Source organism: Pyxicephalus adspersus, chromosome 8 (genome assembly GCF_032062135.1).
Source record: "Pyxicephalus adspersus chromosome 8, UCB_Pads_2.0, whole genome shotgun sequence".
NCBI lineage: Eukaryota > Metazoa > Chordata > Amphibia > Anura > Pyxicephalidae > Pyxicephalus > Pyxicephalus adspersus.
In genome coordinates, this window is record NC_092865.1 from 15,764,963 (window position 1) to 15,778,208 (window position 13,246).

The window sequence follows — 13,246 nt, forward strand, 5'->3', positions numbered from 1 at the left end:
TGTCAGACTTCTTTCATAACTGATGCTCTAAATGTCAGACGTATCATTCTGATAGACAATGTGGTGTGTATGTACCAAGGCTGGACGCCTTATGAATATCAGCTTGCTGCGGAGCTCTGCGTCCTGGTGTGGGTAATAACATCTGAACAACTCAAGCCTTGGGCCTAACACACAATTTTTTATTTACTGCCAATATTGTGCTAGATCAGCCTTTCTCAACCTTTTTAACATGAGGGTCTTAGGGAACCCCTGCTATAATTACTATATCCACAGCTCATAGTATATAGCATGGTATCAATAGAAAGAATGGCTCTTACATTGCTGGCTAGTGGAGAGAATGTCATTCTTTCTTACATAAAGCCAAAAAGATCAGTGATATCTCGTAAATAAACCTGAGAGTAATTGCTCATTGCTCAAGGACCCCTACCAACCTCTGGAGGGACCCCAGGCTTCCATATAATCTTGGTTAAAGTACACTGTTCTAGTTTACCAATTTTATCAAATATCTGATTAGTAGAATGTCACAAAACATGGCACATGAGTGTATGATAGTCTTTAGTTCTTAACATTTTTCTCATTAGAAATTGGTCTTATTTTCAGATTGGAATGATGGGGATTGGACTTGTGAAACTTCACTTATTAATTACCAATATTTCCATATCTTTTTTAGAATCAAAACCAATTTCTTACAATGGGTTGAACTTCAGCTTCACCCTTTTTATTGGACCAAAATGAATTGCTTACAATGAGTTGAATTTACTTCACATTCATCCTTTTTATTAGATCAAGGTGAACATCAGCCTGTGTGTACTAGGTGTTATTTAGGTGTACATATAAGATATTAGAATACCAAGTTTTGCATTTCCCTTTTTTCTGGATAAACCATCTCAGATCTGTGTTTACATGGAACATGGTCATAGGGATCAAAAAATGTCTGTACTATCACATACTGTCCAATGAATATATAAATCAATTTGCAGGATTGGATTGTTTGGTTCATGTAGGCTTCACACCAAGCAGTTTGGTTGATGGACTGTTCTGCTGAGAAATATTGGGTTGGGGTTTCTGTTGCAACCCCCAAATGTGGAGAACTTCACCCTATTGTTGATCATCTTAGAAGCTACTTTACCAATGGAGTTAGGAAACTTTCTTTCACTTCAATTTTCAAATCACACCAAATTCAATTTCCTTTTTATTATATCTATTAGGTATCAGAGTGAAGATTCCATTGAGTGCCATAGAGGGACGCTTGCTTCTGAAAGTGATAGCAGTAAAGCTGCCATACTGCTCCAATGGTTTTTATAGTTACGGGTCACTGTCTTTAAATACGTAAACCCATTAGGATCCCGGAAATAAAGCAGAAGCCAAAAAATATTGCGATAAAAATGCACAGATTATAAAAAGATAACATAACCAAACTTTTTATGCCATATTGAAGCTTTAACCTTTAACCCCAGAATTTTACCTGTAGAACATTTTTTTTCAGGAACACCCATGCAGGAGAAACTGAATGGGCAGTACAGGGACACATAAGAGATATCTAATGGACACCAATATAAGAGATATGGGCAGGAGAGGGGACACACAAAGAATAGAATGTAAATGAGACTACTCTACAAGAAAATATAAATGTATTGTAGATGGAACCCTATATATACTCTAAATATTCTGTATGAGCAGTAGATGGACACTTAAATACGAAAATGGGTAGAACAAGGACTCCTATATGCAGTGTTGGGGCAAGGTCCTTTAGCATCCAAGGCCAAAATGCCCCCACCAATGCCACTTCATGAACCTAACTTGTTTACAGTTCCCCATTCACACAAAAGGAAAAATAAAAGGAATACATTGTTCAAATAATATAAAAACTAATATGAAACAGGATTTTTATATTCCAGGTTTTGGTGGACATTTGAGAATTAAAGCACTTTACTTTTTTTTATATGACAAAGGAATCTATTACCTGGCATATTTCCCTGCTCTTACCCTTATGAAGAGCTACTGCTTTTCTTGGTAGGTTTTTTCTCTATTAGTATTTTATTTTCAGTAAATGAAACAAAAGGAAATGGAATACACAAAGGTGGGTAAGAAAACCCAAAACTCTCCGGGAGGGAGGGAAAGAGTCTAGAATTACGGCATATAGTTAGAAAATCCAACACATAACCCAACAGAATCTACCTATAATTAAAATTTTGCTGGATTGGCACTTTACCTAATTACCTATTTTATAGCTATAGTCAAAATTCCCCTGTTGGGGAGATTCGCCCTCTCATTTGTGCTGTTGATCAGACGAGGAGATGAAAACTCACAAATTGATAATTGACTAGGTATTAGGGGAAAGGGATACTTTTCCATTCTGGTGATAACAGTCTAAGAGGTAAACTCTCATTACTTTGGAGAGGTTTTTGCTTACTCTTGTGTCTTCTAATGATAATGGAATGGTTTAGTTTCAGAAGACACTCAGGTTTAGCTATAGTGGACAGCGCTGGCACTTTATCACTGGCAGCATGCTGACTAGCAGAGACTTGTATCTGCTATGAAAGTCTTGGCTATGGCAGAGCTTCATGATAGATATAACTGGATCATAAGTCTAGCTGAACATAATAACAAATGTTTTTGCAGATAAACTATTTGACATAAGTGATTCAACTGTATATTTAGCAGCTTGCCAGAGATAGGACAGACAACGATGTCTTCTAGAGCAATGGTCGCCAAGCTTTTGGTCGCGCAAATCACTAAAATTACCGGCTCTTGACCGCGAATGCATTGCATTGTCAATCAAAGGGGAGGAACCTCCCCCATAGTGACATCATAATGCAATAACCCCACCCACTCTGCCATCACAGATCTGAGCCTGCGATGGGAGAGTGGGCGGGTTGTGTTGTGAAAGATTTGTTCTGGGTACGTGGTCCGCAGCTCTGGCCGGTGTGTCCCCCCAGCGGCGTTCTTCTCCTGACCCTGGCAGAGCCGTGGACCCCCAAGTCCGCACACCACCGGTTGGCGCCAGCTGTTCTAGAGCACCCCCTAAATCAGGGGTGTCAAACTCAAATACACAGAGGGCCGAAATAAAAACATAGACCAAGTCGGGGGCCAAACTTAAAATTTATTGAAAAAATTGAGGGAGTTTACTACTTCATCCATAACTAACAAAAACAAACCCCTCTATACACACTTTAGGGTTGAAAAGACTAATTTCGATACATTTCAATACGAAATACGACGTCTCTAATGGATTGAAACAAACACAATGCCTCTGGTAGTCAGGCAGCAAGTGATCATTGCCTAGGCTTTGTGTCACATGATGGGTGTACAGGAATAATGTCTATGATGATGTAAATGATGTAAATGATGAATGAGGTGGTAACATAGAGATTCGTGTGGATCCTGCCATGTGTAAGGAAATGAATGGAGATTCTCTGTGCATGTTCCAGCACACTATAATAGATCCTCAGCCTAATACTGACTCTATGTCCTCCCAGCTATGTACTACAATCATAGAAATACAGTTGGGATGATTTAACCTATTTTTTTTCTTCCTGCTAGTACTGCCTGGTATGGAAGATTCAAATTAACCTCTGTTCTATCATTTGCATGCAGAACTACAGTTACAATGTATTACTGTAGGCGGCTATGATGTGTGAGAGGGGGGCGGGGAGGGGCAGACATATCTCACGTCCTGTTCTATAGACGTGAGTGATGCCAAGACTACAATTCCCGGCATTACTTGTGTCTAGAGAACAATAAATAAAACGGAACAACAATGGGGGGCCACGCATAGGCCACTGGTCTAAACACGCGAGTGATGCCGGGAATTGTAGTGGGGGCATCACTCGCTGCAACACGTAGTATTGGGCTGGCGGGCCAGATGTAATTCCCGGCCATTTTCAGATCTCTTTGAGGGGCCAAAAAAAATCCTTGCAGCCAGATTTGGCCTGCGGGCCAGAGTTTGACACCCCTGCCCTAAATCTAAATGATCTTGATTGCTATTTTGCCAAATTTCAAACCCCATGCATGGCCATTAACCAGCGAACAATCCAATTGGCACCAATAACTGTTACTTTTTAGCTACATAGGGCACTTTGGCTTCATTGGTTATCAGTCTATCTCTGTACATATTCCTTCATGTGTACAGCATGTGGTCAGATCTGATGTCCTGGTTGTCATCCATGAAATGAATACTAGACTGTCAGCGGGGAAACCGGTTCTTCCAGTTTGCATTGCTCAGGTTTCTAATTCCCCTGAGGCTGGGAATTAATCAAGCTGAACATGTGGAATTCTATCATCCCCTACAGGCTGCAATCCTTATTACTTGTAGTGACTTCTCATTGGATTGTGATAACAAACATTTCCCCATATAGTATGCACTTTTAGGGGTCAGTAGACCTGATATGTCATGTACATGTTGGAATTGAATCCAATTTCAGTACCAACGGCACTGTAAGAGAAATAGAACATATTTATAAGTAAAATTAGTGCTTCCCCTATATCTGGAGATTGTTTTACATTATGTAAATGTTATGTAATATATAGTTAGCAATAATTCTTTACAATAAAAATCTTTGTGGCAAACTCCAACTGAGTCCATTTAAGTTCATCCCCATACTGAACCAATGCGAACAACATTATTATTTACATGCTAAATTCATTTATTAGATTGGATGTGACTAGGGATTTAAAGAGTTCTGATCAGAAATATATTGGGATACCTTTATGGTTGGTTAAACATTAATGAAGTTTGGATGGTTTGATTTGTTTATATTAAATCCAGTTACTTTTCAGTGATGAGAAGCAATAATAGTCCTTATTCCTAATATATATAACCTTATCCCTTTAATATATATACAATATTCACCAAAATATTTGCACCATTGCATTTATGTCAGAAAATGCATCACTTCTCCCAGAAAATTACAAATGCTTTGGTATTGTCATGTTTATTTTGCCTGTTGGCACCGGAAGAGCACAAAAAAAAACAGAGGAAAGTAATCTGAAACATTCCACAAAAAATTTTAAACATGGCCAGGACAAAATTATTGGCACATTTAACTTAATACTTGGTAGCACAGCCTCTGGAAGAAAGAACTGATGGTAAACCTTTCTACAACAATCAATGAGTCTTTTATGTCTCTGGAATGGAATTTTGGACCACTCTTCATATACCAGCTGCTCCAGGTCTCAGAATAGAAGGGTTCCTTCTCCCAAGAGCTGTTTTTAGATCTCTCCACAGGACCTCTATGGGATTTCGATCTGAACTCATTGCAGGCCACTTCAGAATTCTCCACTTTGTCCTAAACCATTTCTGGGTACTTTTTGAAGTATGCAAGGGTGAACATAAATCCAATGTTTTTGGCCATGGCTATATATATATATATATATATATATATCATGGGAGTTTGCTGGATCTCCCAGGTTCGTCCATGATAGTCTATCCTCCCCAGTCTTAGAAAGATTCAATGATGATGAAAGATTCAATCATGTTTTCCAAACTGGTATTGAATAAAAGTCAAAATTTATCAAAAAGGTTTCAACACGTTTCCAAGTGAGCTTTCTCTTCCTTCTGAGAAATGCAACATGATCATCATATAAAGCAACATTATCCAAACTATCAATATTCCATGCATAGATTATTCAATATGTAGACTCTGTAGAATCTGATCTAAATGCATTCTTTTTTTGTACTCCTATTTAACAACATAAATTTAACTGTGCAATGTGCTGAATATCTTGTTGCAGAACATACAGAATATTATGTGTGTTAAAATAATAGTTTTTAATGTCTTTAAAAATCACAGGTATGTGTAAAAAGGGGACATGTACATGGGATATATGATTGTATCAATAATAGAAAATGCACAAAAAACAGAACTGTGCAACTAAACCATTTGTAAATATTAAGTTGGAGATGTGTAATGTGAATACAGTCCAACCTTGTGGCTGCATTGATATATAGAATTACCGAGAACATTTCAGCAACCAATCAGACAGAAAAACCCATTTGCACCTGGCGTAAGGCCACATTCTGCTTCTGTCTTTACAACCAGGTCCAGCATCCACTAATGACCATTGGATAGATAGAGCTCATAGATGACATTGGTATTAGATTCAATAACCCAGCTGTCACTTTTCAACACCTCGCTGAAGAGAACAAGCTGATCACTCAAGGGGACAAAGCGGAGCTGCACATGCACAGAGTCAGCTTTGGTTGATAGAGAAATAATAGCCAGAGTTGCTTTTTATACACCTGCAGGGGATTATTTTTCTTTTTTTTTTTGACAATTTGTGCCCAGCTTCGGGTTTTAAGTACCCCTCCAAGCCAGAATTCCTGCATCACATTTACCTCTACACTTAAATACTTTACACCAGCCTGAAGCACACTTGGGAGATTTCTTTCTGCCTTCCATATAAAACAATTGTATCCAAGAATATTTGGCCAATAAGATTTTTATTTTTATATAGGGAATATTTCCATGTTTGTTTTTTATTGCAGCCTTTTTTTTCTTAAAAATAACAATGCAAGAACATAATATTTATTCCCAGTGACTTCCAGATCTGTAAGTTTTTCCTGGCTGAAAACAGATTTGCTTTGCAGGTATTGTAACCCTCCAAATGGCCACAAGGGGGCGAGCAGGATCCAAGAGAAGTTTGCAGAAATGTAAGGTGGGTGACCTCTTGGTGCAGAGGTAAGTATTATGCATGGTTTATATGGGGTCATCATCACCCTGCTGATCTATATAAAGCAAGTGGGAATAATGACAAGCACAGTAACAGAGCAAAACCTACACAGCAAGGACAGGAAACTATAGAGGAGACAAGAGCACTTCTGCTTCTGATTCATTGTAAGGGGTCAAAGCTGAACTCCTCAGAACCTTATAGGGAATGTACAGACTACAGACACATGAATAAAATATATTGCAGATAATTTACCAATATGTTCCAAAAATGTTTGTGATGTAAGCTGTGTGATTACCTGGACTTGATCTAATATCCACATGGTCCTTGTACAACACAGCTCAGCTTGATAGAGAAGCAGCACAAGGGGCCATTCAGCTGCCCTGTACTGTTTATAGGAAGAGAGCAGAGAGCTGAGCTCGTGAGTATTCTTCTTCTCTTTGCTGTCCAATCACAGGCTGTGGGTGGTAGGAGATAAATAATTGTTATTGAATTACAAATATAATATAAAATATTATATATAAAATATATAAAATATAAATACAAATATTTTGGCTGTGGATCAATTTTAAAGAAAACCTTTCTTTATGGATGTATGGAGGCTGCCATTGGTGACATTGTTGCTTGGCAGTCATGCTGACCCTTCTGCTTCATTGCTTTGAGTCACTAACCAAAACCAAGTATGAAGATTGGTTCTCTTTGACTTTTTACCTGGTGATCCTGCCATGAAGGTCCTTTTTAAGGCACGTCCAGTAATGCCAATCTGTTTCCCAACTGTGTTCTTGCATTATCACGTGGCATCATTGGCTTCAGATGGCCAAATAATGACACAATGGGCAGGTTTGGTCCCCAATTATCACCATCAGGAAATCCATCACTGGAGTACATGCAAAGAGGCTGCAAGGGATCAACAGCACTGAGAAGTAACGAAAAATGTAGAAATGTGAAAAATAAGGATTTTTTAACAAACCCCTGCCCCAAAAAAGTCACCTAACTCATCTCAATCAAGAAAATCAGAAACTTCCATGTTGGTATAATTTCACCAATGTATGTCGCTGAAAGATCAGTATGTAAACTTTATTCCTATATCAATGTCAATTTCAATTCTAGCAATTTTTAAAATTCTTTTTTAAAGGTTTTAATCCTTTCCATAACTCCAAGTAGATGATTTGTTAAACTGGAGGAAAACACTAGCCCAAGAAAGCCAATCACTTTTACCCTATACAGAATGGCTTCACTAACATTCAATTAATTGTAGATTAAAAATCTCACAGGTACATTTAAATCTCATTCAGCCCTATTATTAGGAATATTCTATGAATGGTAGAGAGCATTACAAAGCATTTATAATGTGTTCAGTACATTTGGAATTGATGAAGATGCCCTTTAAATGTCAATTTTATTCTGGCCTCTAGGTGCCGCTCTAGGCCATGGCAGCCAAGAAGCACAATGCTCAGGTCTCAGCTTTACCTTCTGCATTGGTGAAACAGCTAAACTCCAACTGTGTTTAATTATTATTCTTACTATTATTATTATTAATTATTATGATGATTATTATTAATATTATTATTATTATTATTATTATTATTAATGAACAGGATTTATATAGCGCCAACATATTATGCAGCGCTGTACATTAAATAGGGGTTGCACAGGACAGACAGATACAGACAGTGACACTGGAGGAGGAGAGGACCCTGCCCAGAAGAGCTTACAATCTTGTAACTAATCGAAGGCCAACAGGAGTGTGATATTTACAGTGCATTAGAAAAGAAGCAGAGAAGTTTTAGATCTTATACATCCTGAATATTTACATTTGGATTGATAACATTTCCTAGATATATAAAAAAAAACTATTATCTGACAATGGCTTAGGCAATTATTATTAATATGAAATTCACGATCACTGCTGATTGGAGAGCTCTAACTTGACAAAAGGTATTTATTCAGAGAGGGCACTGTCACAGAAAGCAAGAATCCTTCCCTGCAGCATGCTGGCAGGGGACAGGCTTTTCTTCTTTAACTGCTTTCTTACAAAATAAATTGTAAAACTTTTTGAGCCTTTAAAATATTCTCTATAGTACTGGAAAGACCTAAATACAAAAACTGTACCGGTCATTGATAAATATGTCATTATCTTATTTATCATGCCTGTGTGGGATATGCCAGGAATTTTTTTTATGCCAGGGGAATTGTAATTGTGTTTATCCTTGCTTGTGACCCATGTACACAGGGCAGCCAGGTGACTATCCTTCACTACAAGCAGTATAACTGGGACACCCCAGGGCTGGCTTGGGGGGGCTATTGAGCAAATGCCCATGGCCCCAATCTTTTCTATAGCCCCAATCAACAGAATGGCAGGGAACTAAAATGCTGTGTATTTGGGCCCCCACTTCATATTTGCTCCGCACATTATCAGCCCACAACTTGTGTCAGAGTGCCAACATAATGCAAGACAGCACAGATTTGTGAACAGAATCTGAACAGATTTGTGAGTTAAAATGGCACAGGGGCAGTTGAATGGCCCGTGCATGTCTGACCACCCTTACAGAGGGGCAATGCTTGCATTGGTTTACTGATATCTTGAAGGGCAGAAAGACATTGCACCTGCCATTCCATTGTACATGTGCTTTACTGTGTTGTGCTTGTATCAGTTACACTATTCACATCAATCCATAACAACTAGAGAACATCTTCCTTCTGTTATGGAGAAGAGAAGGGGGTAAGTCATTGCTGTCCTATAAAGACAACTCTGCTTCTCCATGGATATCTTACTGCAATATTGTAATAAGTGTTGTCACCCTAAGACAGGAAGTATGTTATTGGCAAAAGCATAGAGTAAAAAAAAAAAAAAAAATCCATAAAAGTGAAAGTTAATGCAGTTATCACATCTAATGACTGGTAAATTGCAATATATTACATTTAATCCATGTTCTGTTGATAAAGCATGGGAGTGATTGTAGTTTTGCATTACTGCCTTGTAAACCTTGACTAAGACATACAAATCTGATGCTGGTGAAATATCACATTCTTATGTATCAGTGTTGTTAATATTTTATATATTTTGCACACACTTTACATGGACATTGCAGAAAAATGTTTGGATGTTCAACAAATACAAAACAATAGGAATAAAGAGTGTATATTGAACATCATTGTAATAGGCATACACCAATGGATGAATGTTTGATCTGACAAGTGATCAATATTTCTAGTACCGAAAATTGATAGAGGACGATGTATTGATTATCACTTTAAACAAGTCAATGGTGAAAAGAATTTATCTGCTGATAATCTTTAGATTTGCCACCATTAGATCAGCATCTCTTAATTAGGTTCAAAGCTATATAAAGTAGTTGATTGCCTGGCTCTTGATATGGTCTTATATCAGATCACTTTTTATGAATTTTGCCTATATAGTTAAACCTTACATTAAAACACATTTCATTCATCCAACTTTTACCCAAAATGCATACATTTCATTTAATTAGAAATTAGGTCCATTTACTGACAAATATATTTTCTAAACGAATTTAGTATGAGTTAAAATAATGTGAAAGTGAAATTATTATTAATAATAAGCTGTATTTATTAAGCTCCAACACATTTTGCAGGGCTGTACATTAAATAGGGGTTACAGAAGAAAGATACAAACAATGACACAAGAGGAGAGGACCCTGCCCCGAAGAGCTTACAATCTAAGAGGTGGTGGAAGCAGTACAGACCCCATGGTGTATACCTAGCATTGGACTAGTTTCCAGGATCGCTATCACACACATACACAGCTGGCAGCTTATTCCTGTTCTTTTCTATTATTTAGTAAATCAGTATCATTGCATTAAACAAAACCCATGAGACTAATTCTTGATTTTTTGGAGTTCTTTTTAATAAATCTCATATTAAAATAAATGTTTGCAATCCAGCCTTGCAGTAAAGTTCGCATGATGACAAGCACTCAGAGTAATCAGATCTATAAAATGGAAATTTAATAGCATTTAATGTGTGTGGTCGGCCAGGGCTCCTGGCAGCTGCTAAAATCATTCCCTGCGACTTCTCTGGGGCTGCTAGAAAACAGGCTCACAACTATTCCAATCCCCAATAAAATGACATTGTTTATATTCATATCTGCCCTCCCAGATTACATTTCCTTTGAATATTCTAATACTGAGGAATGAACAATCTGGCATTTCAGCTATTACATTCTCCCAGCAAATCTCAGGCTCCCAGCCACCACAATGCAAGTTATATGGATTATAGGATCGCTTTATGAATCATTGCAGCTGCTTTTCTCACCCCCACTTCACTTCCAAACCCCCAGTCTTAATTAAGTGGCTGTAATTACAGATTAGGCTGATCTGGGGCTCAGATCCCTGTGTTAGTATTAAGATATGATTATAGGAAAAATGGATTAGAACAGACTTTCCTAATCTGTTTATATAGATCTCTGCCAGACGGACAGTAAGAAGGGTTCAGAATCATAGGTTTCATTTGGGTCTGACTGCAGAAATAGAGAATTCTTATAAAGGAAAAAAAACATCTAAAATTGAAAACCTAAAAATGGTTTTGCTAGCAGGTGATTGTGCAGTCACAATGATCACAGCTTTACTTTAGTTACTAACATACACATTAGCTAACTGTTCTGCTTTAGGAAATCAATCCCAATGTTTGTTACAAATAAAACATTTTTATTATTAATAATAATAATAATATACAATACAAAAATATTACACTTATCTTTCTTTGTACATTGATACGTGGTTACACAGAATTAATGTCTGTATTGATATATTATAGATTGTTAGGTACAGCTGATACAAAAATAAAAACTACTGAAAATATAATTTGTGATTTGCTACAATTTCTTACATCAATTATATAAATACTTATTATACATGCAGTGCAGTTGATAGAATTTTGACACAGTACACAACGTTGTATAGACAGGGACAGGTGAAAAGATTGATAGAATACAAGGAATTGAAATGCTAAATTGTACAGAATTGATTTCGGTGTATTTGAAAAGAACAATAAGTACATACAATCTGTAACACACAGGTGACATAGAATATTCTGAATTTATATCTGGTATAACAAAAGTTTCTAATGCTATCTATGCAGTTTTAATCGGCATGCAGTATACAATAATATAATCTCATACACAACTGATGTGTGATATTTTATTATACAGTTTGCCAGTTTTTATATTTAGTATACTAATACAGCAGGAAATATATTTTGTTATACCAGACTACACATAAATAATCAGGAATTGTATATATACAATATTATAGATTAGTTTGATACAGTTCCCATTACTAATACAGGCTGATAATATCGATGCAAGAATGTCACAGTTTTCAATCCCAAAAATTATTGATTTTAGGTAAACGAAAACAATGAAAATCGACTGATTTTTTCCAATTATTATCAATATTTTAACACGAGGGTAATTAATATCTAATTTGTATTATTTGTCTTCTGGGAAATAATTGTAATAAACAGCTGATAAAAGCCACGAAAATTGTAAATTGATCGATCAGAATAGAGAGTCTGATACAGCCAGCTGTATATTATCCGACTTTATAATGATACAATATAGATTGTGATAGCAATACCAACATTCAATAAATCCGACTTCATGGCTGTCTGATTTGGGTGACATTATTTAGGCAAAACCGTACAAAAACAAGACATTTTAGTTTTTAGGATTTTTTTTTAGAAAATTTAGAATTTGTATATTACTATGTATGTACAGCAATATATTCATTTATATTTCTGTCTATATCTATCTATCTATCTATCTATCTATCTATCTATCTATCTTCCTACATATATTTGCATCCAATTATCTATTTTTTTTATTTTTCTCTCTATCATGATTAGAATTTAGCCCACCATGGATGCCCAACCTTTGATGCTCTTTTCTGTATCATTGATGAATGTTTGTAATGCTGATAATATTAATCATTATCATGTTGAATAATCTCCAGTGACAGATCTATTCGTTGCTATTATTTGGTTATTAAACAAATATTACATTCCAATCTCTCTGCAGTAATTGCTGTGTATGGGGATAGCTAATATGTAGACCACAGACCCCTGGCAGAATAGCAGATGATGGAAATATCTGTTCAGCTTCGGTTTTAAGGATATCTTCATTTATTTAACCCTGATTCGTTGTTAGATTGCATTTGATAAAATGTGTGTATTCACTAGCTGAGCAATAATGAAAATATTCCAACCTGATATCATGTGAACGTAACAGATGAAGTTGTTTTGTATATGACACTGACACCTGTACAATAGTAGCACCTGGACACACCTGGACCCAGACATAGAACTGTGTGATCTATGCGGATGCAGCACTGGGGGCAAACACAGGGCACTACAGGGGCAAAAGGTAGGTAATTCCTCCTGACATCGCAATCACTAAAGTAGAGCCAGGAGTGCAATTAGCCCCATCCTTTACCGATATATTACCCATATGATCCTACTTACTTTTAATAGTTTACTAATTATTTTCATACTACTATTATATGGTTATTAATATTATTAATAAACAGGATTTATATAGCGC